Source organism: Notamacropus eugenii, chromosome 3, assembly GCF_028372415.1.
Source record: "Notamacropus eugenii isolate mMacEug1 chromosome 3, mMacEug1.pri_v2, whole genome shotgun sequence".
NCBI classification, from domain to species: Eukaryota; Metazoa; Chordata; class Mammalia; order Diprotodontia; family Macropodidae; genus Notamacropus; species Notamacropus eugenii.
This window is the reverse complement of record NC_092874.1, coordinates 304,087,231-304,102,827: the sequence shown is the minus strand read 5'-3', so window position 1 is coordinate 304,102,827 and position 15,597 is coordinate 304,087,231. Positions and strand designations below refer to the sequence as shown.

The 15,597-nt window shown below is 56.9% G+C and overlaps 1 protein-coding gene across 2 annotated transcripts in view; it reads right to left on the bottom strand.

Annotated features, from left to right (window-relative positions):
• The window catches only part of PLXNB2 (plexin B2), a 93,221-nt gene extending 79,282 nt beyond the window's left edge, over positions 1-13,939 (bottom strand). The window contains exon 1 of one of the 2 annotated variants that reach the window (XM_072596432.1): positions 13,801-13,939. The gene's annotated coding sequence lies outside the window, so the exon portion shown is untranslated. The remainder of the gene's footprint in view (positions 1-13,800) is intronic. The other variant, XM_072596439.1, reaches the window with a different exon arrangement.
• Between the last annotated feature and the right edge of the window lie 1,658 nt (positions 13,940-15,597).

Below are 15,597 nucleotides of genomic sequence, written 5' to 3'. Positions count from 1 at the left end.
ACAGCCCCACCCTCAGACCACAGGCACCTGCAGGACCAGGTATAAATGCTCCTCAGACTATGGGCACCTGCAGAGCCAGGTGTAGACCCTCCTCAGACTATGAGCACCTGCAGAACCAGGTGTAGACCCTCCTCAGACCAGGGGCCCATCTTCCTGTGCCTCCCCGCTAGCTGGTCTACGTTGTTGACTCACTAGCTGGGGCTCTCTCAGGCTGGCAGGAGGCAGGGGAGTGGGCTGGTACCCCACCTGGGTAGTAGGGTGGCTATTTGAACAGGGGCAGGATCCCAGGTAAGAGAGATGGAGGAGCCCTCTTGGAAGACAGATTCAGGTAAAATGCTTCTGGCCCAAACTCTAGGAAGCAATCACAGGGTTCAGGGCTCAGAGCCCCTCAGAGCCCCATTCATCCTCACACCAAATGGAACTAAGGCCCCTAAAGGGGTCTCCTCCAAGGTCCCCCAGATGCCAGGTGGAAGTCAGGAATTGGGTCACCAAGCCCAGGATTCCCCACCACCACTAGCTCCACAGCCCATGTTCCTGCCTTCCCAATACTGACCAAATGGGGAGCCAGGGGAAGAAGCTTGGGATGATTGGGAGAGGGACTGAGCCCCAGCTCTCCTGGGAAGAGAGGAAGCTTGGACATGTGGGGGGAGGGAATAGATTTCCAGAGTCTTCCCAGGCTGGTCAACCCCTTTCTTGGGGGAGGCAATGGGGGGATTCTGTCCTGAGATCAGAGGCCAGAAGGGACAGGCAATGACTGGGCTGGGGGAAGTCAGTCAGAGACGAAGGGTAGGGGGGAGGTTGTCCCCAGGGGCAAAGAGAAGCCTGAACATCCCCAAGGCTCTGCCGGAAGCGGCTGACTCAAATGGGCTGGTGGTGGTTTTTTCCCGTCAGTCAAACATTGTGACCATCACCACAGTATGTGAAGGAAAACTTTGGTGGCCTCTTCTCCCATGTCCCATTCCTGCTCTCAGAATCCAGAGTGGGGAAGGCTCTCACAGACCACTTTGTCTGACCAGCCTCATTTCAGAGAGGGGTAAACTGAGGCAGCTCACTACACAAACATAGTTTATAAAAGTTTCTTTGTACTGGTGCTCGATTCTGTTTTCTGTCACCCAGAAGACACCTTTATTCCTCATCACCACCTTGGCCACTACCAATGCTACCACTAGCTACACTGGCAAAGCACCCAATGGGCATCATCTCATTGGAGCAGATGCCATCAATGACCTCAGGGTCGGGAGAAAAATGCTGCTAGTATTACCCCCATTTTTCAGAGATGGAAACTGAGGTTTAGTGAGAAGAAGTGACTTAGAGTCACCTAGTTAGTAAGGATCACCCCAGGATGAGAAGCCAGGTCCCAGACTCTGCCAACTAATCCAGGCTGCTTTTCTTAAGAAATTTAAGGGAGTCCAAGGGTCTCAATGTCTTCAGAAGACATATGCAGCCCTCAGCAGAGGATTTAGCCCTCCATCCTCTCTCCCCAAAAGGATAAGAAAAGCCAAGCACCAAGGTGGGATGGGAGGGTGGGCTAATTGGAGGCCTAGAAACCATTAGTCAGCTAACTGACCCCTCCACCCCTGCCCCCAGTCAAGCCACCCTACCCAAAAGATAAACAGTCATTAACACCCAAGATGCCAGGCTAAGGTAAGGGGGGGAAGGAGCCCTGGCCAGCCCTAACTCCAATTCAGATCCCTGCCTAGGCTATAATTACTGCCCAGAGGGTGGGGCGATCTAAGCTCCCGTAAGTGGACAAAGGGACACATCTGGAGAGACCGCGGCAGACGTGGGCCCAGCAGCAGAGTGTATCAGCAACTTCCCCTTCCTCTAAGGGAAGAGGAAATTGGGGATCCAGGGTTTTTGATCAGGGAGGGGCTTTGGAAGTCATCTACTCCTTGTGTTCTGGAGGGGGAAACTGAGTTCCAAAGAGAGAACAGGCTACCCAAGTTACAAGGGCAGTAAGTAATAGGACCTGAATCCAAGGCTCTTTCTAGAATGCTCAGGTGCCAAAGGTGATGGGACCTCTTAACTCATCCCTGCCAACTTACTCTATCTGGGAAGGAAGTCAGGGTCCTATGGTAGAGAAGCCAGGTGGGCCTAGGGCTGGACAGAACCTGGTGCTTGCACTGAACGCAGGGTCAGGATTCCTGGGTCCAAATCCATGTTTCTGCTACTGACTCACTGCATGACCTTGGGCCATTCCTTGCTCCTCTCTGGGCCTCAATTTCTCCCTCTGCATAATGAAGGGCTTGGGTAAGCGGGTTTCTAAGATCCCATTGACTAAGGGAAGTCTCTTCCTTCCCCCTCTAAGTCCCTCCTAGGTTCCTCTTTTTCTGGCTCATTCCCCAGGGTCTGATCTCTTGCCCAGGCCCAACAACACTGGAAAACAAAAGGGGAACCCAAGGCTGGGCCACTGGGCACCCTCTTGCTCCTCATGGGGCAACAGAGGGAGGAAGGGAAATGACACAGACTGAGGTGGAGGAGGTAGATGTTGGCCCCCATCCCACTCCCAGAACTTCTCCAGCCTTCTCCTACCCTTTGTCAACAGTCCCTGGATGCTGGGCGACCCTGCCAAAGCCCTGCTCCTCTCTGAGCCTCAGTTTCCTCATTTGGAAAAAGGCTGGCCTACTGTGACTCCCAGTTCAGGCCTAACAACTTGAAAGAAGGAGGTGTTTTGGGCCCTGCCTTCACCTCCCCAACCCCCACTATCTATGAGCTAGAAGCAGGCAGCTGGGCCTTTGTGACTTTTAATGAATTCCCAAATGCTGACAATAGGCTGGGGGGCCGGAAGGGGGGGATTGGGAAACAGCAGAATGGAAGACTTGGGGGGCTGGGGAGTGTGCTATAGTGCAGTTTTCAAGCTCTGGAAAGGTTACAGAGCCTTTCCTTCAACACAATCCAAGAGGTCATTCAGGTAAAACAGCAAGATGGACTTCTGGTATGGAGAGACCACTTCCAATGGACAGACTTGGGCTGGAGGGGCCAAAGGGACTGGAGAGGGTCTGGAGAAGGCTGGCCAGGCTGGCAGAGGGCCTTGTAGAGAGAGCAGGGGGAGGTGGGGGCTGTCAAAAGGAGGGGAGATCAGCCTGACTCCAGAGGGTGGATGTGGGAGTCTCCATTGATGTAAAGAAAACTTCCTAATATAACTGCTCCCAAGCTGGGGTGGGCTGCTTAACAGGCAGTGAACTCCCCATCACTGCAGTCTTCAAGCAGGGCTGGCTAGATGCCCTCTTGTCTGGGAACTTGTATTAGAAGTTCCCACTGAGGTTCCAGTGAGGATTGGCCTGAAGGCCCTGCCAGCCCTGAGGGCCTCGGTGACCAGGGAGTTTCCAGACCTAGGGGAAACCCAGATAAGGGAAGCCGAGACCTCCACTTGTGGCCTGGATGAAAGAACTCACTAGCCCACCTGACCTGGCTTTGCCTCCAGGCCTGGCAGAACCCAGGCTGGGGGCCTCCGGGTCACCCCCTAGCACTTCCCCAACATCCAAGGAACAAGTCCAGAAAGGCTGCCCGCCCCCTCCCCCCCATGTTGGCCACCTGTGCCTGGGTGCCAGTCCCCCAGACCCTAGCTGCAGACTGGCCAAAGCATGTCCCATTCTGAGCTTCAGTTTTCTCATTTGTAAGTAAAAGAGATTGGATGGTCTGGCCCTCAGTCTGGTCCTGGCTTCAATCAAATGAACCAGCATTTACTAGGTGCCTACTGTGTGCATGCCCCTTACTACATGATGAGGCCAACATGGAAAAAAGGTGCCTTCCTTATCCCCAGTAACTTAGTTAATATGTATGCCTCACCAGGTGCTGAGGAGAGAAAGGATGCTGCCAACTGGGAAGGGGGCACCGGGAAAGGAGTCTGTGAGTGGAGCAGAGCATCACACAGGGAATGAGGTAACCTCAAGGGAGGCATCTGTGAAAGGCAAAGCCAGAGCATGTGCTCTCTTCTCTCTCCTCTCTCTCTCTCTCTCTCTCTCTCTCTCTCTCTCTCTCTCTCTCTCTCTCTCTTTCAGAGCCAGAGGCTGTCATGATTCCTAAGGGACCCTGAGGGTCATCGAGTCCCACTCCTTCATTTTATGGTGCAGGGGCCACACAGCTCACAATAGGGGCCTGAAGGGAGATTTGAACTTGGGCCCTCCTGGCTTCCCTCTACACTATCTCGCACCATCATCCAAGGAGGAGGAATCGAAGGATTCAGAGGAACCTGCGCACACACTGGAAATCAGTCCTAAGCACCAGAACAGCAGGGACAAAGGCACCCCGGTGAGTGGAAGGTGCTCGATGCAACTGGTTGAAATGCAGCCTGTGAGAAGGGCAGTAAGGGGAGGTGAGGCTAGAAAGGGAAGTGGGCAGCAGACTGGGTCAGAGCAGAATCAGCCACTCCTACCATCACCTGGGAGACCAGGGTGGGGCATGAGGGACAGGGCAGGGAGCCCATATCTTATGAACTCTGCATCTCCCCCTTTACACACAGTTTAATATATGCTGACATGAAACAAAATGAATCCATATGGTTAGGGTAATAAGGTGGAGGACTTCAGGGCTGCATCTCTGGGTTCTATGGAAATGTTAACCCTGTTCCACAGGCCCAGTCCCTTTTCCTTACTCACATCACCCTGAGCACACTCAGACCATAGCACGCAGATGTTTTTGTGGGGTGAAGGGGGAGGTACACACAGGGCTTTGGGGGTGCCCAGTTCAGCCACCATCATGTTAGGTGAGTGGGACAGGTCCCTCCCATACTGTGCCTCAGTTTCCTCTACTGTAAAGTGAGGAGGGTTGGCCTAAAAAACATCTGAATTCCCTTCTGGCTCCGGGGCCTCTAAGCAGCCCTGACAAAATCGCCCCCACATCTGGAGTGACTCACTATGCACACACACCACCCACAGGGCTCTGAGGCCCAGGCAGGATGTTCCTCCCAGGGTCACTCACAGAGTCAAGTCCAAGGCAGAGGCTCAAAGCCTCACAATCACTCCATTTTACAGAGGGGTAACTGAAGCCACAGAGAAGCAAAGGACTTGGCCAGGTCCACACGATGAGAAGAACCTGCTGCCTCTAACCGCGCATTCCTTCACTAGCTTGGTGACACCATGGCCAAGTCACTTCCTCTATCAGGCCTCTGTTTCTCAATGAGTAAAATGAATGGCTTAGTGTGGATAGCATCCTATACTTTTTGAAGAGCAAGCTGACAGCCAGAGGGATTTCCCTCTAGACACCAAACCTCAGCAACCTTGGGAAATACTCTGGGCCACTCCTAGACCAGCCCAGCCCTACCCACAAAGTCACCAGGCCTTGGGTTTTCCAACAGAAAAGAGTGCCATGGAGGCAGGGCACAGGGCAGAATGGCCTGCGGGGAAATAGGTCACCCTCCTCTAGGACTGCCTGAAGCCCCAAAAGGGGGGAGGACCCAGGAGGGGTTCAGGGTTTGAGGATTCACCATGTGCTCTTCCACCTGGCCCCTGTCTCCACTGACTGGTCAGGAAAATGAGTGAGTGGGGAGTCCAGATGGAGAGAGTAGCCCCCTGCCCGCTCATGCCCAAATCCTCCTGATTGAACCCTGCCCCCTGCGGGCAGCATCAGGAAGGTGGCAGCATGAAGCAGGTTCATCAACATGCTCCCTGCCCGCCTCCTTTCCAATTCAATATCTTCTGCCCCAGTCTCTCCTCAGGGTGAAGAGCTAGGCTCTTACTGTCTCTCCACCCACCTGGCCAATGCCTCTGACAGAAGGCCCGGGTTGGCTCTCCATCTGCCTGGCCCTCAGGAACACCAGAGAAAGACACTCTGGGTCTCCAGCGCCCCACTCACCTGCCTTCCTGGTCTGAGGCCTGCTCAGATATCAGCCTCTGGCTAATGGACCCAGGAGACCCTGAGCCTGGCCACATAAAAGGCCACCTCGCCAGGATCCAGAGCCTCTGTGTCTGCTCCCAGGAGGATTTGCTCTTTTCCTTTTTCTTCCCCAAAGTCTCTGCCTTCTCAACTCTTCAGGGTCCTGGGTCTCCAGCCTCCCAAGTGCACCGGGCTCTAGTCTAAGTGGGCACCAAAGCTTCCCTCTGTATTCCCAGACTGGTTAATCCACCCCCCTGTTCTTAAGGTCCTCAGTGATAGGATTTTAAGGGCAACTTGTTCAATCAGAGACAGTGAAGAACAGACTCCCTTTTCCCTCCCCCTAACACCCAGGTCTCAATTCAGTCCAGCTCTGTTTCGGGGACCTCTCTAAGCTTGGTGATTCCGGGTGGGACTGGGAGAGCCAGAAACAAGGAAGCCATGAGCAAAGGAAGAAGGGGGACCAGTGATCCACAGGCCAGTCATACTACTAGTTCAGATAAAGAAGGGAGACACAGGGAACTCCCTCTCCCCTGCCCCAAAGATCTACCCACCACCACCCTAAAGACAGTGCCAGGTGGGGGCTGAAGAAATACCAGAAGAAAACACCCCAGGAAGGAGACAAAATTCTGGCTGCTCCTGGGGATGGAGGGGATTAGGGGAAAAGAGTGTGGGAGGGGAATTGGGGGGGGCAGCCCCAACTCTGGAGGGCAGCCAAGACCCACCTGGGCTTGGAGGCTGGAACTGTCTGTGCTGGAAATACTTCATAAAAATAGCAGAGCCCACATTCTCAGGCCTGCTTGAGTGGGTGCGCGCTCACACTCACTCACGCACACACACACACTCACTCATGCTCGCTCACACACACATTCATACACACATGCACTGTGTCCCAGAGCCTGGCACATAGTGCCCAGGGTCACACAGGCAGGCGGGCACATAAACATCAACACCTTCCCACATGCACAGTCAGGAGGTTCCGGCCAGGTACACAATCCTGTCCTGCCTGTTTTTCAGGGTCACTCACACAGTTAAGTCAGTCACTAGGAACCCCAGCCCCTCATATTGTTACCCCTACCTCGACAGGCAGAATAGACAAAGGAGAATTGGCCTGCTGAAAGCCCAAGCTGCCCTGGGCACCAGCGTCCCAGGGTGGCTTTTGCCTTCCCCAGTCAGGAACCTAGGGGAAGGAGGAGAGGGGGCTCTGGCTCTAGACCCCTCTAGCTGCCCAGCAGAAACCACAACCATTATCTCCTCAGTTGCTTCCAGACCACCCCCTTCTCAGAGTCTGAGGACCCCAGTCCAGCCCTAGGTCACCCTGAGTGCACCTCAAGTCCAAGTAGAATCCCCAAAAGAACACTGAGTCTAACAGAACCAACATTCATGCAACCTTGCCTTGAATATCTTCAGTGAAGGGGACCTCACTACCTGTTCCCAAGGGAACCACTTGGGGACAGCTCTCAAGGCTAGACTAGACTAGGATCACCCTGAGGGCTGTGCCTCAGGCTGGTTGGGGGCTACACTCCCCCAATCCCACCACCTTCTAGCCCTGCTCCATACCTCCACCCCCTAGTCAAGCAAAGCCTTAGATAACTATAAGCCCTCCGGGAGGTATTCTCTGGGGTATAGATGAGGGCGAGGGAGTGTGGAAGAGGAGGTTGTATGCCTTCCACAGGGCTGGGGCCTGCCCACCCCCTGCAGACTCTTCAAAGGGGAACCTTTATGTCCTTACTGATTAAAAGGGGAAGCTGAGGCATAGATATATTTGCATGTGCTTAGTATACAACCCCCAACATTTACTCTGGTCTATTTCCTGGAAAAGTCTATTAGAGCCCCAAAAGGCCAAGGCAAACCAGGGGAGCAGGAGACACCCCATCTCAGGAAGGGCTCTTGGCTCTTGGAAGCCTGGGCTCCAATTCTGTTACTCGCCCCAGCTCTCCTAACATGACCCTGGATCAATCACAGATTCATTGAATGATCCAGAGCTGAGGAGAGGCTAGAGGCCCTTCATTTTATAAGTGGGGAAATTGAGGCTGAGAGAGATTAGGTCACTGTATGGGTCACACAGCTACTAAGCTCTGAGGCAGAATTGGAACTCAGGTCTTCCTGACTCCCAAACACAGTTTCTTTAATCCACTACTCCATGTTCTCACAACCTTAACTTCCCAATGAACCCCCTTCCCCAAGGGTAAAGTGAGGGTGCTGTCAAGTCAGTGGCCTTTCCTAGTGACAGACCCCAGGCCCCACTCCAGTGACTGAGGAAGCCCTGAGAGGCAGCCCTCCCCCCCACCCAAGGAGGATTTGCATCATCCATTTGCATCATCTGTGGGGCAGATGGGGCCAAGACGAGTTCAGTCAGGTGGAATAGGTCAGGCTGCTGAAAGGGCTCTTTTGGTGGGGACCTTCATCCCCTCCTCCCTCCACTTCAAAATATTTCAGTCCTCATCATTCTGGGGAAGCTCCCAAATAGATATGCATAGCTGGGGTGTGGGGTGAATAAGATACCATCTAATTCCATGAAGGGTCTCCCTTCCCCCCATCAAGGGAGTCTGTCCTTGCCACACTGGGGAGCACATCTGGGGAGCATCTATGTAGAAGGCCTGGACTCCTGTAATACTTTGAAAGTCTAAACCCTCAACCCCACAGCCACCGCCTCCCCCTCCTTCCAGCCTCACAGCATCAAGCAGTGAGACATCAGACAGCGACTATGAAGCCTAAGGGTCTCCCCAGGCCTCAGGCCAGCAACTGCCTAAGAACAATGGGGGGGGGGTTGGGGTCAGTGCTCTGGGCCTCAGTTCCCCACTGGTAAAATGAAAAGGCTGGACTAGATGACCTAATAAATATCCTTTCCTCCTCTATGATCCTAAAAATATCCCTCCCCTCAAGAGAACAAGACCAGCCTAACAAATACCCCCCCGCCAACCCCCAGCTACCAGCAGGGGAGATCCAGCCTTAGTATAGCATCTTCCACAAAGCCATTGATGAGGTCTCCCATCACCAGAGGGCTTCAAGTGAAGGCCAGCTGCTTACCAAGGAGTCTATAAAGGGAATCTCTATAGATCTGGGAAGATGTCGGACCTGAGGTCCCTTCCAGCCCTGGGATGTAGGGGCTACAGCTGGGAACTGGTTCCTCTCCATTAGGTTAGAAACCCCAAAGGAGGAGGGTGGGGTGGAGGGCATCCCCTCCATCCCCCCCAAATCCCACCTGGCTCTGGTCTCTCATACATCTTGTAGACCCTCATGCCCAGGGTTAGAATCACTCATATCCCTGGGCCAGGGCTCAGCCCACACACCAGCCTCCCACCATAAAGGCAGGCTTCAGCTGGAGAACAGGAAGTAGGCTTTTTGGGGCAGGATGGTCTAGGTATAGGGAGAGGAGGTGGAGGTGGCAACAGTAACTCCCAGCTTGGGGTACTTTTGTACTCTCTCCAGGACCCCTGCTGAAGGAGGAGTGGCAGAGATGTATCCAGACCCAGCAGCAGCCAGGGAGGGGCACCAGGATATGTGGTTGGAGCTATCCTTTCTTCTGAGAGCATAGGTCTCTGGTATGTGTATGTGTGTGTGTATGTGCGTGCGCGCGCGCGTGTGTGTGTGTGTGTGTGTGTGTGTGTGTGTGTCGCCCTGCAAAGCTCCACATTCTGTGGGCTGGGACAGGTTACAATTCGGGGTCTTTGTCTTTCACCTTCATGGAGTTTGCTCAGGATCCTTCCAGACCACTGGAGGAAAGGAGGGAGAAAACATATTTTCCTACTCTTAAGTTTCCAAACATAGAGAGGAGAGAAAGAACTGATACTCCACGCTGCCTCCCACCCCCCAAGCAAGACCCCTGGGTAGAATAGGAGGGTTTGGGAGAAAGAAAGAGTATGGCTAAGATCACTCAGAATGAAGTATACAGGCCAATCCAGGAGCCATGCCAGTTCAATCCCAGGTGTGAAGAGTTCCCCACAGGTGGGGACCCAGGAAGTCTCACAGACAGAAACAGGTGCCCTCAGCTCTCAGGGGTTCCCCTCCCTCTCACTAGACGTAGAGAAGTTCCAGTGCAGAAGGAAGGCCTCCCTCCCCGCTTCACATTGGAATGTGAAGTCCCTGAGAGCAGGCACCCTGTTTGAGGTTTAGCTCAGAGCCTGATAAATGCTAGGTGGGGCAGTCGATGGAGGGCTGGACCTGGAGTCTGGAAGAAGGGAATTCAAATCCATCCACTTAACAGCTGTGTTAGGTGTTCGGACAAGTCACCTAATGTGTCAGACTCAATGTGCCAAGTCTATGCAGCAGACATGTGTTAAGCACCAGGGATCCAAAAAAAAAGCAAAAGACAGTGCCTGCCGTCAAGGAGCTAACAATCTAACAAAAAGCTGAAGGCCTCCAGGGTCAGGATCAAGCAGCCACGGATGGATGGGCTGGCTGGAACCCTTCCCTGGCTTCTGCAATGGGAGGAGACCTTGTAGCCCCAGCACCTTGGCCACCCAGGCATGAGTCGGAACTGCCTCTCCCCAGTCTCCACCTATAACTTCTAGAGCACTAGTCACTGATGGCATCAGTTTATGGGCACTCATTGCCCAGATCCACCGCCCTGAAGGGCTACCTGCCCCCAACCAGAGACTCTAGTTCAGGGGCCCTTGGCGGGGGTGGAGTACCCTGCAGTCCCTCCCAAATTTGCCAGTGATAATAATAAGCAAGGGCAGTCCTCAACATACAGTCCAACTCTCTCTTTTTACAAATAGGGAAACTGAGGTTCAGATAGCAGAAGAGATAGGATGGCTTGATATGTTTATTCAGTGATTCAGCAGAGACAGATAGGATGAGAAGCCTGTGTCCCCTAGACTCGCTGCTCAAGGCTACTCCAGACCTCCCCTAGGAAAAGAGACCTGTGCATGGGATGGGGCCTCCAGGATGAGTGAAAGTAAGTCAGGTTGAAAAGTCCCAACCCTTAGGGTTGGGGAGGCTGAGAGAGGAGCCTCCTCCTGCAGCCTCCCCCAAAGCATCAAATGTGGAGAGGTCACTTTGTCCAAGCTCCTGCCTGAGCTCCAGTCTCAACAAAGCCCCTGGTCCCCTCCCCTAGAGCCTGCCAAGCCAGTGGCTTCAAGCACTCCCTCCCAGGCAGAGGTCTGAGCCCAGGGACCTCTCCAGGTGGCCTTCAAGGCCATCACCAGAACTCTTGTTTGGTCACTGCCTTAGACTTTGGAAGGATAAATACACACTCTCCTCGGGAAGTCCCAGAGGCAGCAGCCGAGGAGCTCTCCACAGAGGGCTAGGGCTACGACCCCCCCAGGAGGAGGAGCTGGGGGGGGGCGGTGTTGGATAGGGCAGGAGCCCAGGAGAGGCCAGAAGCCCCAAGAGGAGCAGAAATTCGGGGCCCAGCAATGGGACTGGATTTTTTTTCCCTCCCAGGGAAAGTTGAGTAGCTCCCGAGTTGAACTTCCGCTCTCTTTTCTCGTGCACAATCAACTCAAATCATCAACCTTTCGATTCTTGGGGGAGGGTGGGGGTGGCTGTGAGAAAGTGGTCCAGCGGGTCCTGGACAAGCCCCTTTCCCTCCTAACCCCCAACTGTCTACCAGTCTAGGGGAGCTGGGGGAAGGAAAAGATGAGAGAGGGATCTGAGCTCAGATGCAAAGTTGGAAGAATACCGAGGAGGTAGGTCGAGGAGGCTGGAAGGAGGGCCAGCGGTGGCCAGATGGACAGCCAATGGGCTGACCAGACACGGGAAAGACAAGGGGGCCAGTGTGGGGGCAGGGAGGAGGGCAAGGATCGGCCCCAAGGGCCTTAGCATGGCTCCCTCTCTTCCCAGGCCCCCTCCATGGCCAGGGAGACCCTGGCCAGCTCAGCAGGCCTTCCTCCCCTTTTGTCTCCCCCTCTGCCCACTCAGCCTCCATGTTTTCCAAGTCCCACCCGGCAGCCCAGACAGCATCAGGGCAAGAGCTGTGAGAGGGCGCAGGCTCCGGGAGACTGTTTACAAAGGCCGACCCACGTCCCGCCACACAGCAACCCAACAAGACAAACGGACACAAACCCAGCCCACACCCCGCAGCCCTGGTGCTGTGGGCAGTACCCTGTGCGCCTGGACACTGGGTGAAGGCTCAGTACCTGCATCTCTCACCACAGGTGGCTCCTCCGGCCAAGGGGCAGCCCGCCCCCTGCCCTGCCAGTGCCCAAAGCCCGCTGCCCGCTGTTGGCGCCCAGCCGGCCCCAGCTCCCCCTGCGGGCTGCGTGCGGGCTAGGCTTGGCGGAGGAGTCCTGGCCGCTACCATGGAGATGGGTCTTTGTGTGGCCAGGGAAGGGGAGGGGCATGTGGGCCCCACGCCCACAGCCGGGGAGGGGCTGCTCAGGCCCCCCTGGCCTCCCCCAACCTGGTCCCAGAGAAGCTCCCAAACCGTTTCCCTTCTCTTCCTCTGGGTGCCGGGGAATGGCAATAGATTGGGAAAGCGAGAAGGCCAGGGCGGGTTGGCAAGAGGACCGGGTGCTCTGGGCCCCTGGGTGGAGGAGGATGGGTGCTCAATTAGAGACCTGCTCCGAGGGAAGGGATTTTTTCGTCTGGTATGGGCGATAGTCCCAGGTGGTCAGAGCGGGGCACCCTGGTGTTGAGAATTAGGAGGGGTGGGGAGCATTAGGGACCCCTGAGGAACCTCCACTTTAGGAAGCGGATGAAGAGGAGACGTCCAGGAGTGCAAGGAGATGAGTGGGGAGGATCCGCTCAGGCCACAGTCAGGTCCAGAGCCCAGGCTGGACAGGGCCCACTTAATATTTGTTTTCTTAAACTCTCAGCCTTTGTCCCACATTCCTTTCTCCCTCCCTCCCCCTCTCCCTCCCTCCGGCGCTGGGATGAGAACCGGGGAGAGACCGGCAGGGGCCGCTGGCCTCGGCTAGGTTTCCCCCCAAGTTCTGCCCAGCCCGGCCATGGGGGTGCGGGTGGAAGCCCTGCTAAGAGGCACCCTTAGTCCGGGCGCCCAGCCGGTCTCTCCGCTCTATCATCCAGGCACCCCGCCCCCCCGCACACATACGTACACTCCGAATTCCAAATCCAGACAAGCCCCAGCAGGCCCCAGAGCCTTTCACTCTTAGGAAAAGGAGGGAAGATCAATCCCAGACCCTGCCCCGGGGCCCGCCCTTTCCCACGGGGAGGGGCGCCTCGGGCCCCACTACAGGGGAATGGAGGGGCCAGTCTCGGGCACGCGGAAGAGGCGCGAGCCGGACCCGATTGGGATGGGCTGCTGGCTGCCACCTGCCCCCCCGCGGAGATCAGGGGTGGGGAGGGAGAACCGAGGGAGCGCCCGCACCAGAGTGCCGGGACTCTGGACCTAGGCCTCGGGAGGCCCGCAGGCCCCGCCAGTCCCTGCCTGCCCCCGACCCAGAAACTTTTTCGATTAGTCCTGGGCCAACTGTCGGTGCTCCCAGGAGAAAGGGGACCTGACCGCCACCCCGGAGCCGACGTCCTGCCCCTCTCCCCTCCCGAGGCGCCCGGATCAGGTTGGACAGCCCCAAGTCCCCCACACAATCGGCAAGTCCGCTCAGATTCAAGAAGCTTGGTCTCAGGAGGAGGGGCCTCTCTCCCGCCTCCCAGGCCCCCCAACGACGAGGGTGCCTCCGAACCCCCGCGACGCCTGCACAATCCGGGGCTCACCAACAGCCAGACGTTCAGATTCCTCGGACGCGCCCCAATAATCCCGACAGCCCAGAATTACCAACAGCTCCACCGAGGCGCCCGCAAACGTGGGAGCACGGCTTCTCCCCCAGTACCTGAAGCCTCCCCAGAACTCGCCGAACCCCTATCCTTCCAACACGGAGGGCCGACCCCTCTGACCTCCTGGCCTCCGTGGGTCCTGCGGGGCCTCCCAGCCAGTGTTGTTGACGGCGGGCGCAGGCCAGGCCCCCAGGGGCAGTTTCTGGGCCCCACTTGGGTCTCCCTGGACGAGATCGGAATGGGGGGTGACCTCCACCCCGGCGGCTCCCCGCCGCGCCCCTCAACAGGTGGCGGCCGGGACCCTAGCCTTACCCGAGGCGGCGGGGACGGTGGCTGTGGCAGCTGTAACTGCGTGCGCGCTGCGCCCCTGCATGGTGGCCGGGCCCGTAGGGCTCTGGTAGGGCCGCTCCCCGGGGGGGCCTCCCGGCTCTCCCGCTCTAGCTACGGCTCGGTTAGCTCCTGCCTCGGTCGCTGCCTTCTCTCCTTTCCTCTCCTTCTCCCTCCTCCTCCTCCCGGCTCCTCTGCCCCCTCCCCCCAGCCAGGCTCCGCCCCTCAAGAGCCCCGCCCCTCAAGAGGCCCGCCTCCTCCCGTTCGGCTGGCCCGGGGGCTCTGCTCCAACCTGGCCATCGCCAGCCAAAGCTGGGGGGGGGGGGGGGGGGGTTTGGTGGGGGACCGGAAGCGGAAAGGTCGGCGCGAGGCCTGGGGGCGGGGACGGCGGAGCTCGACCCCCCAGCCCCTGCCCTGGAGCGGTCGGCCCCCTCCCCCCACACCCCCTCCCCTCTGTCTCGGCCCCGCCCTGGCCCTCCGGGCCCTCCGCCCCTCCCGCCTATCGAGTCGGCCCCCCCACCCCGGCCGGCCCCACTGGCACAGCTGCATCCTCCGTCCCTCGGCGTGACCTCTGAACTCTGAAACCAGAGACTAGCCCAGAGACCCCCTGGAGGGGCCTGGCCCCCTCCCCTGCCCCGAAGGTGTAGGCTTCCCGTCCGAGGCAGTGAGTCCCCCGGCTCCCGAGGGCTAAAGCCGCGGCTGCAGAGTCCCGTGTACGGCGCGGCGAAGTCGGGGGTCTCAGTGGACTCCGTGACTGTCCAGGGTCCTTTGGGCTCTGAACGGACTGGGGGGAGGGGCTGCGGAGGAAGATGGCAAGGAAACCTCGGGTCAGAGCAGACCCCAGGTGGGAGGCGTGAGCTCCCCCCGAGGGGCATGTTGTGAACGTTCTTCTTGTCCTCTACTGGATGGACCCGATTGGGGGAAGGTCCCTTCCAGTGGGGGGAGCAGAGGTGACCTCAAGAGAGATGGCCTGGCCTATCCAGGTGGCCACCTCCACTCTCTTCATCTGCCCCCTGCATGGATGCCAGGACAAGATCTCTGCCATGCCCACCTCTTCAATGCCCACCTTTATCTGCTGGCCTCATGGGCAGAGTACTGCTTGCCTCTGCAGGGTTAACTTCTATAACTCCTTCCCTAGTTCTGGGCCCTGCCTCCTCCCTGCCCCCATCCCAGGCCCTGGAATTCTCCAGCCTCCTGACCTTTGCCCAGGAGAGACAATCTACAGTCCTCTCCCTCCCCCTCCAGCTGGCAGGCAGAGACCAGGAGCTGGGAAGATTTGAATTCAGATGCTCTCAGACACTCATTGTGTAACCTCAGGCTGCTCTGCCTCAGTTTCCTGATATGTAGAATGGGGAGAATAATGGCACCTCGCTCCTAGGACTGTTGTGAGGTCCTACTTGTGCGCAGTAGGTGCTTAATACACTTGTCTTTCCTTCTCTCCCCTGCTGCCCCCTAGAGGCTGTGTGGTACTGTAGAAAGGGCTCCCAGGTCTCTGGGGCTTCCTCACTACCTGACTGACCCCCAACCCTGGCCCCTCTGGGTTCCATTAAATGGCCTCCAAGGTCCTTGCCAGCTCTAAGCTCTGTTCCTAGGATCCTTTGGCTTGGGTCCCATCTCTGAGCCTCAGTTTGCTGATCTTTCCGGTGGAGATGATAATCCTTTGGCCTTTTCCCCTCCCAGGGCGGGTCCTAAAACTTTCTTCCAGCAGCAGTCAGGTTGGAAGACTTGGGTTTCATGATCTCTGCTTTTGGACTTCTCTTGGCTGACCCTTTGTGGAGTCTG